General features: G+C 38.2%; 2 long non-coding RNA genes across 3 annotated transcripts in view; one reads left to right on the plus strand and one right to left on the minus strand.

Annotated features, from left to right (window-relative positions):
- Positions 1–5,093, plus strand: part of LOC136388997 (uncharacterized) — a 25,283-nt gene extending 20,190 nt beyond the window's left edge. For both annotated transcript variants that reach the window (XR_010748232.1, XR_010748233.1), the window contains exon 3: positions 4,892–5,093. This is a non-coding gene — a long non-coding RNA (uncharacterized lncRNA). The remainder of the gene's footprint in view (positions 1–4,891) is intronic.
- The window catches only part of LOC136388996 (uncharacterized), a 23,998-nt gene extending 8,548 nt beyond the window's left edge, over positions 1–15,450 (minus strand). Inside the window, exons 1-2 of the long non-coding RNA XR_010748231.1 lie at positions 15,293–15,450; positions 10,956–11,037 (exon numbers count right to left, since the gene is read on the minus strand). This is a non-coding gene — a long non-coding RNA (uncharacterized lncRNA). The remainder of the gene's footprint in view (positions 1–10,955; positions 11,038–15,292) is intronic.
- Positions 15,451–17,179: the final 1,729 nt, after the last annotated feature.

Consider the following 17,179-nt stretch of genomic DNA (forward strand, 5'->3'; position numbering starts at 1 on the left):
TAATGTTTGCCATACACATCTTAACTTATCAAATCTACTTCAAAGTTATACTAACTTAATTCCAATGGGGTGTAGAAACATTGCTTGTCTCTTGATCTATTATTCCCTTTTTCCTTTTTTGTGCCATTATTGTTATACATATTATATCTATATATGTTACAAACCCTATAATCTTTTCCTATGATTATTACTTTGTCTAAGTATGTCCATTAGAGAAGCTAAAAAAGGAAAAGAGAGTATATATTTATAGAGTTTGTTATGTTAACTTTTTTATTTACCATTTGTGTTTTTCTTCATTTGTTCCTATGAATTCACATTACCATTTGGTGTCATTTACTTACTCTAATACAGCTTTGTTCCCATCTACTCCTTTCTGTTGTTATTGTTAAAAATTACACTGGCCCTGGCCAGTTGGTTCAGTGGTAGAGCGTCGGCCTGGCGTGCGAAAGTCCTGGGTTTGATTCCCAGCCAAGGCACACAGGAGAAGCACCCATCTGCTTCTCCACCCCTTCCCCTCTTCTTCCTCTCTGTCTCTCTCTTCCCCTCCCGCAGCCAAGGCTCCATTGGAGCAAAGATGGCCCGGGTGCTGAGGATGGCTCCATGGCCTCTGCCTCAGGCACTAGAGTGGCTCTGGTCACAACAGAGCGACACCCCAGATGGGCAGAGCATCACCCCCTGGTAGGCGTGCCGGGTGGATCCCGGTTGGGCACATATGGGAGTCTGTCTGACTGCCTCCCCGTTTCCAGCTTCAGAAAAATACAAAAAAAAAACCCCAAAACAAAAAAATTACACTTTATGTTATAGACTCAACAATATGCATATTAGTGTGTAAAGTTTCTTTTTAAATTAGTTACAAAGGGGAAACTATGCATTTATACTTTCTTTTATAATTACAACATTACCTTTACTGGCACTCTTTGTTTTTCTATATAACATTAAATTATCATCTGGGGTTGCCTTCTTTTAGCCTGAAGAACTTCCTTCAGTATTTCTTGTAGAATGAGTCTGCTAACATCAAATTATCTGTTTTTATTTTATCTAGGAGTGCCTTTATTTTGCTTTCTTTTTTGAATGATCATTTCACTTGATGTAAAATTCTTGGTTGACCTTTTTTCTGCACATTTAATATCCCACTGCTTTCTGTCCTCTGTGGTTTCTGATGTTAGCTGTCATTCTTACTGAGACTCCTTTTTCATGCCAGAACAGCCAATTGGCCTACCAAAATGACAGCTCTGTCTCTTCTTTACTTTATAATCACAATAATTAGATTTGCATGAGTACTCAGTAAAGAACTACAACTTATTGAATACTTACTACGTGCAATAAAATACAAGGCTCTCTAATTCAATTGTTATAATAGTCTTGTGAGGTATCCCCATTTTATATCTAAGGAGACTACAGCAAACAGAGGACAATTTCAGTGTCCCCAGCTAATAAGTTGAGAGCTGGGATTTGAAATCTGCTCTTTAGGAGTCTAAAGCCTGTACTATTAACACTACAATATGTTGCCTTTCTGACAATTAATTTCATAGACCAATGACCAAAGGATGTTGATGGTAATTTGATTTAATTGGTCTTTAATTAATACCTAATTTTATTTTATATTTTGATAGGCATTTAGGCAACATGAAAGAATATACCAAAAATAACTTTTTGCTTTTGGTCAAGTTTATAATGTAATTTAACAAAAAGAAATTAAGTAATATTATAAGACAGTACAGAATTAAGTCCTGGAATAATATTTATGAATTATAAATGCTGTTATAAGTCATAAATCAGGAATAAATTAATAAAGACATGGACGGCTTTGTGGAGGTTTTAAAGGTCATCCAGATGGATGTTTTAGTTAAGACATCTACCATTAGTAAGCACATTTGGGTGAGAATGAATATAGTATGATTAAGGACAGGAGAGAGTCCTGTGTAGAGCAGAGGGAAAGTGGAATTAGAGAAAATAGTGAGTAGTCAGGAAAGACTTCAGTTCTCAAACATCTGCTTAATGTGTCTGAACTCAGTTTTTCAAGCATAGTAAAAATACTGAAGAGTATTATAAACTACTGATTTTTCAGGAAAAAAAAAACTGACCGAAACTAAGTCTATCGGGGGTATGTAGAAAGGCAGAAGTCAAAAATAGTGGTTTATTTCTTTGGGCCAGAGATGCCAGCCAAGGGTGAATGGTATGCATTCCCCAGCGAGGGAAGTGCTATGGAAACCTCGAGAGCAGCACTTGCCACAGACAGCCTTTCTGCTTCCACTTAGGCGTTGGAAATACTCTGCTTCTGGCCACTTTCTAGATCTATGACATTAACCTGTGCAAGCCATAATGAGGTGATAGAGAGGTTACAGATGCGTGTGCTCAAGGATTTTACCCCTTTTAGACAAGCAGTTTGTTTAGTGCGTTTTGGCATGGCCCTGTTGTAAGAGCCAGCCGCTCCTAGCACTTAGAGCATTTTGGAGAAGAGGGGCCATGCAAATGGAACTGATGCTATTTACGACTACTTTGGTTTTCTTCTAAGTGTCTGGAATGTCTGCTCAGAGATTACCAACTTGAGGGCTCCAAGGCATGCCCAAGAGACCTTGCCACAAATGGCCATTCTATCAACACCCAGTTGTAAAAACAGAACAGGATTCAATGACTATTAGGAGAGCTAGTGCTATTTATAGCCCATAAAAAAGGTGGCCCGGGTCATCAGTATTCCACTAGCCTTGGTAAATTCATCGGGGCATGTGGTTTTCCTCAATTGTTGATGAAACGTCTCTTTTGGTGACACTCACCAGCAAAGGATAAAGTTCAAACTCTTAAACTTGTATTCAGTGTCCTCCTCCACCCTTCTTTTGATTTCTTTTTCTTACTTACCTACAAGAACCCCTGCTCTGATCAATCAGCCCTTTTCACTGTTGCCCAAACAATGTTTTCACTTTCTCACTGGTATGTTTTCATTCCCCCTACCTAGACTATCTCCCCTACTTCTCATCCTTACCTCTTCTACCCCACTATTTAAATCCCGCCTATGTTGTAAGAGGTAGTATAAATTCTGATCCTCCATGAGGACAGCTTCATAGAGATTGTGGGTAGCCTCCTGTTTATTCCTGTGGTTAGTGTTCTCAATATAGATTCTGGTTGACACTTTAAAAAAATGTTTTTAGATTTGAAACTCCTAAAGGTCAGAAACTGACTTCATAATTCTGCACACAGCTGAGAGCCCTGTGTAGTTAGGAACTGACAACTCAATGCTATAAGGATACTGATTTTTTTATGACGATGAATAAAGGAATGCAATAGGGGAAAATAGTTGCTCATTTATGCCTAGAAGTTTATTTTAAAAATTCATGTTGATCCAGGCTCCACCAAAGGATTTGGATAATTGTATAGAGTTTATGGCTATTGTTAGGGTGCCCATCACAGCTCGCTGGTGTGGTGGTGGGAAGGTGAAGCTAATTAGGTTGGCTGGCTGAGATTCTCAAAATAAACTCTCTTCTTTGTAATTGTATTGTGTGTTCACCACGCCAAAATTAAGTCTCCTTCCATCACCAATTATTCCCCTTTACCTCCTTTTACCTCCTCACCCTCAGGCAGTCACCATACTGTTATCTGTCTCTATGAGTTTTTCTTTTGGGGGGCTTAATCCCTTCACTTTTCTCACTCAGCTCCCCAACCCCACTCCCCTCTGACAGCTGTCAGTGTCTTCTCTTTATCTATGAGTCTGTTTCTATTTTGTTTGTTATGTTATTTTGTTTGTTAGATTCCACATATCAGTGAAATCATATGGTATTTTTCTTTCTCTGACTGGCTTATTTCACTTAGCATAATACTCTCTAAGTCCATTCATGTTGTCACAAAGAGTAAGATTTCCTTTTTCTTTGTCTTATTTTTTTTTTATGGCTGAGTTGCATTCCATTTTGTAAATGTATTACAGGGTTTTTTAGATTGATTTATTATTATTATTAATTTTAATGGGGTGACATTGATAAATCAGGGTACATACGTTCAGAGAAAACATCTCCAGGTTATTTTGACATTTGATTATATTGCATACCCATCACCCAAAGTCCAATTGTCTTCCGTCAGCTCTACAGCTTTTTTTATACACTCATGTACTGATGGGCACTTGGGCTGCTTCCAAATCTTGACTATTGTAAATAATGCTGTACTGAACGTCGGGGTGTGTATATTATTTGGAATTAGTGTTTCAGGTTTCTCTGGATATATCCGCAGAAGTGGAATCTCTGGGTCATCAGGCAGTTCCATTTAAAAATTTTTGAGGTAACTCCATATTTTTTCCTACACAAGTGGTACCAATATGCATTCCTACCAACAGTGCAAGACGGTTCTTTTTCTCCACACCCTCATCAACACTTGTTCTTTGTTGCTTTATTGAGGATAGCTGTTTTGACAGGTGTGAAGTGACATTTCATTGTCGTTTTACTTTTTGCATTTTTCTGAAGAAGTAGTCTAGGTTAAGCCAGCTGATAGAGATTCTCAAAGTAAACTTTCATGATCTTTCCTCTGGTCATAAAAAATGAGCTCCAAATAAAGTTCACTTTTCTGCAAGTGCCTAGTCTTTCTGCAAAGCTGAGGAGAGCTAGCAATGAGTTTCTATTTTTCTGCCTGACATTGTAGTTTCTGCTGGATATTATACTCTATATCAACCTGTGCCAGCATCATGGTTGCTATGATACTACTTTTCTTGGTGACCCAGGTTCCTTTCAGCAGGAGTAGCAGTTGCTCCCACTGTCACCAAGAGGGATAAGCAAGGGTTGTATTTACTGGCATAAGCCAAGTAAAAACTAGAAACTTTCATTAGTCATTGTTTGAATCATCAGTGATGACTTACATGCATATTCAATCTTCCCTTATTCTTATCTTGTTCCCTGTCGTACCCCATTTTTAGGTTTACCCAACAGTTTCAGCTACAATGACTGAATTACTCTATGCACAAAAAGAAGTGAGTTCCTACCACTTTTAGGAACGCTTCTGGGTGAACCAGCCTTGGCATATGTCTTCTGCCACCTGACATTCTAACTGGTTAAAAGGAGATACTGCCTCTGAGACTGGAATGCTTTCACTCTGATCCCTAGGGCCCATACAGAGAACAGAGCCAGTGCCTTACGAACAAAACGTCATGTATCTAGAAGACCTGAAGTTCGAGCTAAAGTCAGATGCCACATGGTCTTATGCTTTGTCAACTATTATGCTTAAAGGTAGATATAATCCTTTTTGTTCTTCTTTTTATTTTTATTTTTTTGCCTTTTGTTTTTTCTTGTGGTAATATGCTGTAAGAAAGGTAGAAATACACACACCATTTACAGCTATCCCACCAGGGATGTTTGCTACTTACTTTTGTAAAAGGGTCATCAGATAGTCACCACCAACTCACCATGTCTTTGAAGCATCAGGCATGGGAATAGGAAAGCACTTGAAGAGGTTATACTATACCTAAATACTTGTAGCCTGCTGGGGTATTTTCCCAATTGTAAAAATGTTAGAGAAAATATGAAGAAAATGTGCACCATTTGCTTAGAGAAAGAATGCTTTATATTCTATGCCAATGTCTCTTTCTTCTTCTACTTTCTTACTTTTTTTTTCTTTTCTTTTCTTTTCTTTTTTTTTTTAGTATTAGGAATTAAAAATATTTGGTGCAGCCTTAGGTAGATTAAGATCCAGTGACAAAATATAATTGTGAATTTGTCTAGCTTCTAATCTGTTTTAACTTTTTTTTTTTTTTTTTTTTTTTTTACCTACATGACACTTGGCTTCTGGGCAAAGAACCTCACTTGATTAGTGTTGACTAAATCATCATACAGGTCCCCCTGGGGGATCTTCTGTTGAGTAAAATTATTTTCTTTGCTGGATCCTTCCCAGTCTGGTGTCTGTAAAACATTCTGAATTTTTTGGTTGTTATCAAAACAGTCTCCTAAGCCCACGGTCTGGGTTCTGATTTGGATTGGAGAGTTGCAGTTTCATAAGGATCAAATGAATGTGCATTTCTGGAAGGCAGGAACATTTTTTGTGGTCACAGCAAATGCCACTGGACATCACCAGTTTTAGACTTAAGGGGCATCTGAGAAGAATGTGTTATTTTTCCATATTTTAGTTTCTTTTTGAAGCCTAGTTCCTTGAGTCAGGGGCATGATCTCGTACTGGAAGGATTCTTTTGTTTAGTGTGATTATAGATATACTTGGTCAGACTTCAGCCCTTACTATTTGGGAGCTCCCTGATTTAAATGTGTATAATGAATCTGGCCTGTGTAATTACTGAAAATAAGAAATTGAATGCAGATGTATTACAGTCTCTGCTTAGATTCAGGCACTACTCTCAAGGTTAAGAAGGGGACAAGGGAGGCTATGCAATTTACTAAAAATTAGACTGCATCTTTTTTTCTGTTTCTGGTTTAATGAATCTCAGGACTTTCTTGAAAGAGATATATGGAAATTGTGGGTAAAAGCATGGGTGATTTAATGGTGGAATAAGGAGAAGAGAAAATGGGAATAAATGGGGATATAGATTAATTTGGTGACAAATCAAGAAACTTTGGTAGGAGATATACATTTCTAAGAAATTCTTTTTATATGCTTTATTTTCAAATAATTTCAAACTTGGAAAAGCATTACAATAGCTATACATACAACAAAAATTCCACATTCTCTCACCCAACTTCTCTAAATGTTAACATTTAACCATATTTGTTCTTTCTCTTTACCCTTAACTCTTCAATGAGTATTTTTCAAAACATAAGAACTTTCTCCTACTTAACTAAATGTAGACATCTGAATAAATCACTAGTCATACAGCACCACTAATCAATCCACAGACCCTACTTATGTTTCAGCTGAACCAGTTGTGTCTCCTTTTGCTTTCTGATCTAACAACCAATTCAGATCAAGAGTTACATTTAGTTGTCATATCTCTTTAGGCTCTTCAACCTGGAATAATTGCAAGATCTGGTTTTTATGACCTTGAGTTTTAAAATATTAAGGCCTTCTATTCTGAAGAGTGCTCCTCAAGATGGGCCCATCTGATGTTCCCTTTGGACCAGTGTCAGGTCGTGCTTTCCTGTCAGGAATACTATAGAAGTGATGCTGTGCTCTTCTCAATGCATGACATTGGGGCTGTGTACAATGTCTATCCATTCCTCTGCCAGTGAGGTTAATCTGGAGCACCAGTTTTGTTATTGTGTTCCAGATTACTGCACTGTAAAGTCACCATTTTTCTCCCTTTGATAATTCCTCAGGTATTTGGGGGTGGTAGAAAGTATTCCAAGATTATGCTAACATTCTTTTCTGCAGCAAAGCTTAGCACCCAATGAGGAGTCTATTCTGAAAATACTACCACTATGACTGTTGCCAAATCTTTATTGGTTGTCATAGTAGAAAAAAAATTTCCCTTATGTTAGATTGCATCCTCCAGAGAAGCAGAACTTCTAAGGACTGAATATTTGTGTCTCCCTAAAATTCATATCTTGGAAACTTAACCCCCCATGAGATAATATTTGGAAGTGGAGCTTTAGGGAGGTAATTAAAGTTATAATAAGTAATAAGGATGAGGCCCCCAGAATAGGATCAGTGGATTTATAAAAAGAGGGAGGAGACATGGGATCTCTCTCTTTCTCTCTCTCTCTCTCCCTCTCTGCACATATCAAGAAAGGTCATGGGAGGACATTACCAGGAAGAGAGCTCTAACTACTTACTATGGTAGTTTTAAACATGTCTGCAAATTCTTTTCTACCCTCCTCATCAAGAGGTGGAATATAATTTCTCTTCTCATGAATAAGAGCTAGCCTTGATGATTATACTATTTAATAAATATAAAATAGAAATTACACTAAAAAATACTCAAGGCCAGATCATATAAGGCAGGGGTCCCCAAACTTTTTAAACAGGGGGCCAGTTCACTGTCCCTCAGACCACTGGAGGGCCAGACTATAAAAAAAAACTATGAACAAATCCCTATGCACACTGCACATATCTTATTTTAAAGTAAAAAGACAAAATGAGAACAAATACAATATTTAAAATAAAGAACAAGTAAATTTAAATCAACAAACTGACCAGTATTTCAATGGGAACTATGCTCCTCTCACTGACCACCAATGAAAGAGGTGCCCCTTCTGGAAGTGCAGTGGGGGCTGGATAAATGGCCTCAGGGGGCCGCATGCGGCCCGCGGGCCATAGTTTGGGGACCCCTGATATAAGGTGATATGGCTTCTATCTGTTTTTCTCTTGGGATGCTTTCTCATGGAACCCAACCACCATGCTCTGAGGAAACCCAGGCCACATGGAAAGTGCATGCGTAGGTGCTCTGGCCAACAACCAACCGAGGTCTCAGCCAAAGGCCAGCATTAACTGCCAGACATGTGAGATAATTCTAGTCCCAGCCATAATCTAACTACAACCATACAAGATACTGACTAGCTGAGCTAGACTCATGAGAGATAATACCATGAAACAATTGTGGTTGTTTTATGTTACTGAGTTTTGAAGAATTTTTACGCAACAGTAAATAACCAGAACATTTCTCTAATGATTGTTTCTATTCATTTGTCCAGAATCTGATCTCAACACATATTTGCCACCTATATTTTAATATAGTAAATTACTTAATTCTTGTAACAACTCTATCAAGTAGACATCAAAATCCCCAATTTTTATTGTTATAGTGGAAACTTGGGGATTGACGTCTTAGACTATGTTAAGGTTATGCTACAATTCAGATTGGCTTTTTTTCCCCCTTTTTTTCAAGATCTAAAACTTTGATTTCTCCAAAGATACTTCCAATCATTTTCTTTAACTTTTGTGCAGCAATAGAAATTTATTAAAGAAATATCCTTTTTTTCTAGTTTCCATAACATTATAATGGCCTATTTTCCCATTAACTTTTCCAACAATTTCTTCTCTGCCTTGTTGACTCTTCTCTCTCTCCAACTCCCCAAGGTGACTTTCCAAGGAGCAATCTGACAGTTTTCTTTACAGCCTTTCTCAGATGTCTTACTCTTTCACTACAATTATCAGGTCTAAGCAGATGAATTTCCTTATCTGTATATATAGCCTTGATGTTTTTCTGTATATGTATTTGTCAGCTATTAATTTCCTCTAAAAAGCCTCAATGTCATCACAAAATAGAGTTGCACCAGAACCATACTTTCAACTTTATTATCAAAAATAACGTCATGTTTTGATTTACTTCATCCAGTGTTTGCATCATTATTCTCTTAATGTAACTAAAATTTAAACCTCAGGGTTCCTCGATTAATCCCTTTTCTTTTTCTTCTTTTGTAGTGAATCACGAAGCCCTTCTGATTCTTTTTGTCCTTTCTGTTATATTTGACAAAACTTCTACCTTAGCAATTGCCTCATAACCAGTTTCTGGTCTTCTAACCTCTTCCTTCCCTAAGCTGTCCTGTTTATTACTATGAGCTCTTATTTCTAAAATGTTATCATAGAAAATCCTGATTGAAAACTTCAAAAAATATCCTATTATTTAGGAAATAACAATTTTTCATAATATGAACACAAACTGTCTTCCAATTTGTCTCATCTTCACCTCTCAAATGTAATCTCAGCATCAGTCAGATGAGTCTACTTGGTCTCTTAAATATTTCATGTATATGCTTACCTCTTCAACTGCTTTCCTTTGCTTTTTCTGGAGTTCATCTCTCTCTCCCTCTCTTTCTCTCTCTTATTCCAAACCTCCAGAAATTCTTATCAGTCCAATTGGTGATGAAAAGACTATGAAAAAAATCAAGCACTACTAAAGAGAGTCATGTACTTGTGTAGGAGGGTATATTACTTTACATTCAGTGGTCAGGGGATTCTGTCATAGAGTGACATTTGATCAGAGATCTGGAAAAAGTGTTTAGAGATATCTGAGAGAAGATAACTCTAAGCAGAGGGAATAGAAACTATAAAGACCCTTATGCAGAATGTACTTGGTATGGTCAAGAAACTAGGAGGACCCCAGAGCTAGAGTGAAATGAGCCAGGACAGGGTTACGAACTGAGGTCAGGGAGGTTGGAGTGTAGATCTTCATGAGTGTTGTTCTAAAGAATGTTGTCTCTGTGTAAGACAGAAAACCATTGGACTGGAAGATTTGAACATCGTATCATCTGATTTATGTGTTAAATTAAAACTTTGATTATCATGGTACCCTTCTCTGGAAAAACCAGAAATATGGAAATTCTTTATAAAATCAGTAAAAATCCCCTTCCTTTTAAAAGGACCCACTTGACCTGCTGATTATTTAACTACGAACTATCGAATTCAAATCATAGCATGCTCATATTTGGAGATTTCAAAATTTTATATACTCATTTCTGAATTTTGTCCTGCTTTTCTTTTGCCTTTTGCTTTGATTTTACTGTTTTGTAACATAACTTTTATTGTGCAAAGTAATTCATATACATAGCTCAAAAGACAAATATGGCTGAATGTTTATTTTAAAAAATGATGTTCCTTTTCTCTTTCTTTCCTAACTGACTCCTACTCTCCAGTGCTAACCATTTTAAACTTTCTAATTTATTTTTATGTATTCTTAAATAATGTGTTTACACTGACATTTCTGGATTGTTTTCTCGGTTTTAGATATTATCTGTTTATTTCCTACTGAAGAATACAGCTCCGTCATGTTCTTTCCTACCAACCACGTGTGTGTTCTCATTTTCTCTCCACCTTCTTTCTCATATACTTTTTGAATGGGTCAATGTTTATATTTTTATAGTCATGCATGTTGATCATGCTGTATACTATGATTATTTGTCTTGCTTAAATAATTTTTCTTTTTTGGGGGGTGATATTCTCTAAAGTGCAAAGTACCATTTGCTAATATAAAAGTGATAATAGGAATTGAATTAATGGAAGTGAAATCAACATATTTTAGTCCTGGTCTATTGTGATAGTACAAGGCACCAGGAGAATACACAAGAAGTGTATGATCTGATCTCTTTTTTCAAGAAGCTTACCAAACTTGTAAGGGTGTCCACATTTATTCATGTCAGAGAGTTCAAGACTTCATCAGAAACACAAGAAACACTAGAAATGGACCTGAAAAAAAAAAAGGGTTATTTAATTAAGTGGAATAGATAAGATAGGTGCTTCTGAGAAGAATGGGAACTTCTGAGTCAAGACATGACTTTGTTTAACATAAAACAGCTTTCAAAATAAAGTACATTTGCAACACTAACAATTTCATACCCATTTTTTCCATTTTATGTAATTTTGGGGGTGGTGATTTTGGAGATTGTAGCAATAATCATTTCAAAGAAATACTAATAACTTTAAGTATTTACTGTCATTTTAGAAACAGGTATCATGGCCTGTTGGTTTTTCTTCCCACAGATTCTTTGAGTCTTTCTGTTTCAGCTGCCTGATTTGAAGTGGAGACCAGCCTCTGTGTCTGGCAAAGCCAGGCTTAATTGGATTAGCAAATTCAAGTCTAGGATTTTAAATACCCAATTTGTGCACATTCTTGGCATTCTAAACCCATTGGAGGCATTTTGGAATGCTTAAAAGTCTCCAAAGGGTCCAAACTACCCAATCTACCCACTTGAGCAAAAATTTCAACCTAAGGAAGCTACATTTTAATTTTAAAATGTTTTCCAGTTTCTCAGTATGCCACTGCAGGTTAGCCCTTTCTTTGTGAGCCTAAGTGCATCAGAGTATACACCGCCTATTCTTTTCCATCACCCTGGACTTCCAGGGCTTTCATTTACCCATTTATCATTTCCCCCATATCAGTGATGCTGACTATAATTACTGTATTCTTTTTTTTTAAATTTTTTTAATTTATTCATTTTAAAGAGGAGAGGGAGAGACACTGAGAGAGAGAGGAGAGAAGGAGAGACAGAGAGAGAGAAGGGGGGAGGAGCTGGAAGCATCAACTCCCATATGTGCCTTGACCGGGCAAGCCCAGGGTTTCGAACTGGCAACCTCAGCATTTCCAGGTCGACACTTTATCCACTGCGCCACCACAGGTCAGGCCTAATTACTGTATTCTGACATTTAAATTCTCATCCCGATTTGGTCCTCAGGGAGGTGACAGAATGTTAATGCTCCTTTCTTCTCTCCTGCCTTCACCTTTAGAATCCTGGGAGTTTAGTTGGCTTGCTTTTATGGTGTTTAAGTGCTGATGGCCTTTGATTCTTCTTTTATGTTTGATTCAAATCTTCCAATAGCAGACGGCTTTATTGGGTACAGAGCGCACACCCCACCCGGCAAGGTTCCCTGGCCCCGAGGAAAGATGGAGGCCAGAGAAGTTGCAAAGATTAAACCGCGTGGGAGATATTTAAAGGGTCCCTCTAGGGAAGTGGAGCTACTATGACGTGGTAAAATTTCACTGGCTGGCAGACAATCGCTTCTTTCCAAATGGTTCCTGGGAAGCTTCCTTTGGCGGGCTTGATTGTGGGCGGTCCTAGCCAAAGTGGGTGGGTCTGAGTTCCTATGTGACCATCCCTCCATCCACCGACCTTACACTCTGCCTAAGCTTTTCCTAATTATTCAAGTCTCTGTTTAACTCTACATTATCTGAATTCGTATTTTATTTACAATAGATTCAGATACTTTAGCACATAATTTTTTCCTAAAAATATATGTATTTAACATGACCAATCCCCCTAGATTAATCAAAAAAACATTTTAAAAGGTGGCATATTACATATTGTTGGGCAAATGAGTTTGTAAAATTTGTATTTTTTGAGTTTGCTCACTTTTATTGTTACAAAATAGCGCTGGGCAGCCACATGTGTGCTTGCCCTCGGAGCAGGGAAGTTGATTGCAAATTGCGGATTGCATTCCGGTTTAGGAGGAGTTATTGTTTTGCTAATGTTTGCTGGAGGAGGGGTCTTTGTGGGCCCAGGTAGTTTTTGCAGAGTGCTAGAGAAGCCGTGTTGGCAGGGAAAGAGAAGATGTGCAGATGGGGAACCAGAGCTGAGGGACTTTGGGAGCCCTACTGAGGTTTGTGGGGGCCTTTGATTCTAGGAGAAACCAGAGAAGATTCTCCTGGTTATGGAACCGGAGAATGCATCAGGGCTTTGGGAGCTCTGAATGAAAAGAAAGTGTTTTCCCTGTGTATTTGCTTCTTGGCCAGTGCGAGACTTTAATAAAGGAGTGGCCCACCATTTTTGGGCTCCACTATTTCTTTAATGTCTGCCCGAATCCAATATGAACCTGCATGTGCATGGCCACGATGGCGGCGGCCTCTGGCCATACACATATAGTGTGTAACTTTGCTGATAATTCCATCCTTTATTAGACATACATAAAGTGGATCAATTAGTTTTATTGCAACTGATTGTAACCTGTTACCTCAGATTGGGGTAATCTGAGTAAAAAATAACCATTCTTCAAGATATATATGTTGCCCTTTAAAAATACATTTGGTGTTGCCTGACCTGTGGTGGCGTAGTGGATAAAGCGTCAACCTGGAAACGCTGAGGTTGCCAGTTCAAAACCCTGGGCTTGCCTGGTCAAGGCACATATGGGGAGTTGATGCTTCCTGCTCCTCCCCTCTTCTCTCTCTCTCTCTCTCTCTCTCTCTCTCTCTCTAATGAATAATAAAAAAAAATACATTTGGTGCTTACATTTTTGAATCTGAAAAAATGTTTTCATCATAGAAGTTAGTTTTCCATCTGAGAAAAGTATTTTCATTCCAGAATTCTTGAAATTCATGGATGAAATGTTTTAAGTTGTTGAACTGTGTATCTGGTGAGTGTGTTTTGCAGAAAGAAAAGGAGCACCAAGACTATCGCCTAATCTTTGACAATTCTTTGCCCAGATCTTCCCTTGTACCTTAACTTGACTCTGAGTTGAGGACTAGATCTGAGTAGAGACTAACTAACACCTGTATCATTTTGCCTTTGCATTCTCACTCTAACACTCTCTCAGTTTTATGTTACTCAAAATTTGAAGACCAGTTTCTCTGCATTTTTTTTAAACAAAAAGCAACAGATAAAAGAAGGAAAGAAAGTAGGGAGAGAGGGAGAGAGGAAAGGAAGGAATTCTTTATCTGAAGTCATATTTTGTCATATCTGTAGCTATCTTAAAGATGGTTTAGGTAGAAGGGGTTAGATTTTGGAGCTTAAAGCCCTCTCTACCTTTTAATTTCTTCATTTTCCTGGAGTCACCAATAAGTGTTTTATCTTGTCTTAAGTGAATCACATATATTCCTGTTCAGCCCCTGGGGGTTCAGCTTCTCAGAAATATACTTTTTAATACTGTCTTCAATAAAAGTAGCCTTTTTCTTACAAATGAATTTCCCAGCCATTGTCAAGAAAATTAAAATTTTTTGATATCCATATGCTTTAAGATTCCTTAGCGTACTTTGAATATTCTTAGAAGTAACCTGAACGCCCAGCCTTATATACTTTCATGTCAGAGTGAGACCCTTGACCTTTGGTGCCATGAAGTATCTTGTGACACTGTATACCTCCAACATTTCAAGATAAACTATCAGAAATATGGTCTTTGTGGCAAATTTTGTAACTTCAGAGACATTGCTTTGTGTTTGAAGTATCATGTACTATCACAAAAGTACCTAACCTGATTAAATATTTACTTGGGTTACGTACTGCCCTATCATTTTTTCCTACAAGAATCCTTTGAAGTTTTTATATTTCTTTCCTACTGTAAAAAAAAAAAAAATACCATGAACTAGGTGGCTTAAAACAACTTATTTTTTCCTAGTTCTGGAGGGCAGACGTTGGAAATCAAGATACCTGCAGGCCATGCTCTCACCAGTGGCTCTAAGGGAGACTTTTTCTTGCCTTTCCACCTTCCAGCGACTTAGGCATTTCTTGTCTTGCAGCTGAATAATTCGTCTCTGCCTTTGCCTTCATATGGCCTGCTCTTCTTCCTGTGTGCCTCTCCGCGCTGAGTCTCTTGTGAACGTGTGTCAAACCTAATTGATCATGTCTCAAGATCTTTAACTTTTCCAAATGAGGTCGCATTCACAGGTCCTGGGTTAGGACTTGGACGTGTTTGGCCTACCATTCAGCCCATTACAGTGATTTAAGTTTTTTTTGTGTTTTTTTTTTTTTAATGGATGAAGAATGCAAGGTTAAGAGAACTCACATAACTTGGACAAGGTTGATTAAACAGAATTTGAATCTGGAGTAATTACCCACCAAAATTGGTGGTATTTCTATCAGACTGTGTGTTAAGTAAAGCTTTCTGACTTGCATGTGTACCTTGAGTTGAGTCAACCATTTATCACACGGTGAACTCTGTCCTGTTTTCATACTGGCCTGTGCCATTACCTCCCTAGACCTCCGTCAGGTAAACCCACCTCCCCCAGGAAAGGCACCTGCGGGACTCCTGCAGAGAACATGCCTGTAGCAGTCATGTGAAAGCACCAACAACGAGCAGCAGGTTCCCAGCAAACTCACTCACTGCTGGAGGCGGCTCTGGCGTCATTCTTCTTCATGTCGGCATGAGCGGCAAATAGCTTCAGTCATGTATTTAGGTTATCAGCAGAACACAGTTTTCCACAGATGATTGAAACAGTGCTCTTTAAAAGCATGATTTTTATGGCATGTTTTAATATTAATGGCTGTTTATCACTAAAATTCAGAAGACACCCTTAACTTGGTACACATGACATGGTGACCTCGACCCAGATGTTCTGAGCTCCTAACCTTCCTGGAGATTCTGAGTGTAGCCTCAGCTGCTACTTTCCCTGACCTCGCAAATGGGGCTTTTCATAATGACAGAGATTTTGTTTTACTCTTTGCTCCAAGAATGGCAAATTTTCATCATTTTTTTCATATTCTAGGTTCATTATTCCCTCTAATATTGCTCTTCCCCCCAGCAATTGCACCAAAGCTTATTTTTACAGAAAATTTCATGGACTTTTTTTTAAATAAAAATTAATTCAGTCATGTATCCTTTCCAATGTTATCATTTTAGGCTCAGAGACAATTGCCTTTTTAAGGTTATAAGACACGTTCTCAACAGAGACATGCTGTCCTTTGCTCTCAGGGAGGTGGCTGACATTTTCCTGTCACAAGTAAGCTTCCTAACAATAGACTCTAGCCTTATAACTTACAGATGGTCTTTCTCATCCTTGCCATTGTCTCTTCCCTTAGCATCAGCATAGCCCTTCAGGAATTAGTCTGTAGTATATTTGTTTGCGATTACTTATTGCATGATTTCATGCCATCTTTTGACATTCTTTAGCTGAACTGTAGGCAGCAAATCTTTTCTGCTTTGAATTCCTTTCTGTATCCCCCAAGATGCCTGGTTTTTGTCTGCTCACTCTGGGAACACAGAACATTTGCTGATAATAGTGTCCAGGAAGGGCAGCGCATCCTATCCATGCACATGAAGGTGGCTCATTCTCATTACTTTAGTCTGGGCTCCTATTCCACAGCATTGCACGGTGCTAACGATCATGGGCTCTGGGCTCAGGCAGCCTGAGTTCAACTCTAGCTCCATTTCTGACCTTGGTCAAGTTACTTAGCCTCTGTGTACCTCAGTTTTCCAACCTGTAAAATGGAGATACCAATAGCACTTATACCATAGGATTTTGATGACTACCATATTTCCCCTTTTGATGATTACCATATTTCCTCATTTAAAAGATGTTCCCATATATAAAACACATATAAATTTGAAGGCCCGAAATTTGAAAAAAATGTATTATATAAAGTTATTGAACTCAAGTTTTATTCATCATAAAATTCATACAACTCTTCATCCACATGAAAAAGTGGGAAATGCACATAAAAAACCTATAACAACTGTATCAGACCCCTAATTTTTTAAAAAAACTGGTGCATCTTATACATGGGAAAATACTATACATGAGTTCATACTAAAATGAGAACTATGACTGGAATGTGATGAGTATGAAATATGTATTTATTAAGTGTGCAATTTGACCCTAGCCAGTGGCTCAGTGGTCCAGCATATAGACGACGTCCTGCATTTGATTTCCATTCAGGGCACAAAGGAGAAGCAACCATCTGCTTCTCCCCCACCCCCACCCCCGTCACCTTCCCCTTCCCCTTCTCTTCATCTTCTCCTCCTACAATCAGTAGATCGATTGGTTCGAGTATCGCCCTGGGCTCCAAGGATTGCTCAGTTGGTCCGAGCACAACAGCCTCCGGTGTTTAGGATAGCTTCGCTGATTCGAGTCCTCGGTCCCAGACAGGGTTGCTGGGTGGATCCCATTTGGGGTGCATGTGGGAGT

This window comes from Saccopteryx leptura, chromosome 1 (genome assembly GCF_036850995.1).
Source record: "Saccopteryx leptura isolate mSacLep1 chromosome 1, mSacLep1_pri_phased_curated, whole genome shotgun sequence".
Lineage (NCBI taxonomy): Eukaryota > Metazoa > Chordata > Mammalia > Chiroptera > Emballonuridae > Saccopteryx > Saccopteryx leptura.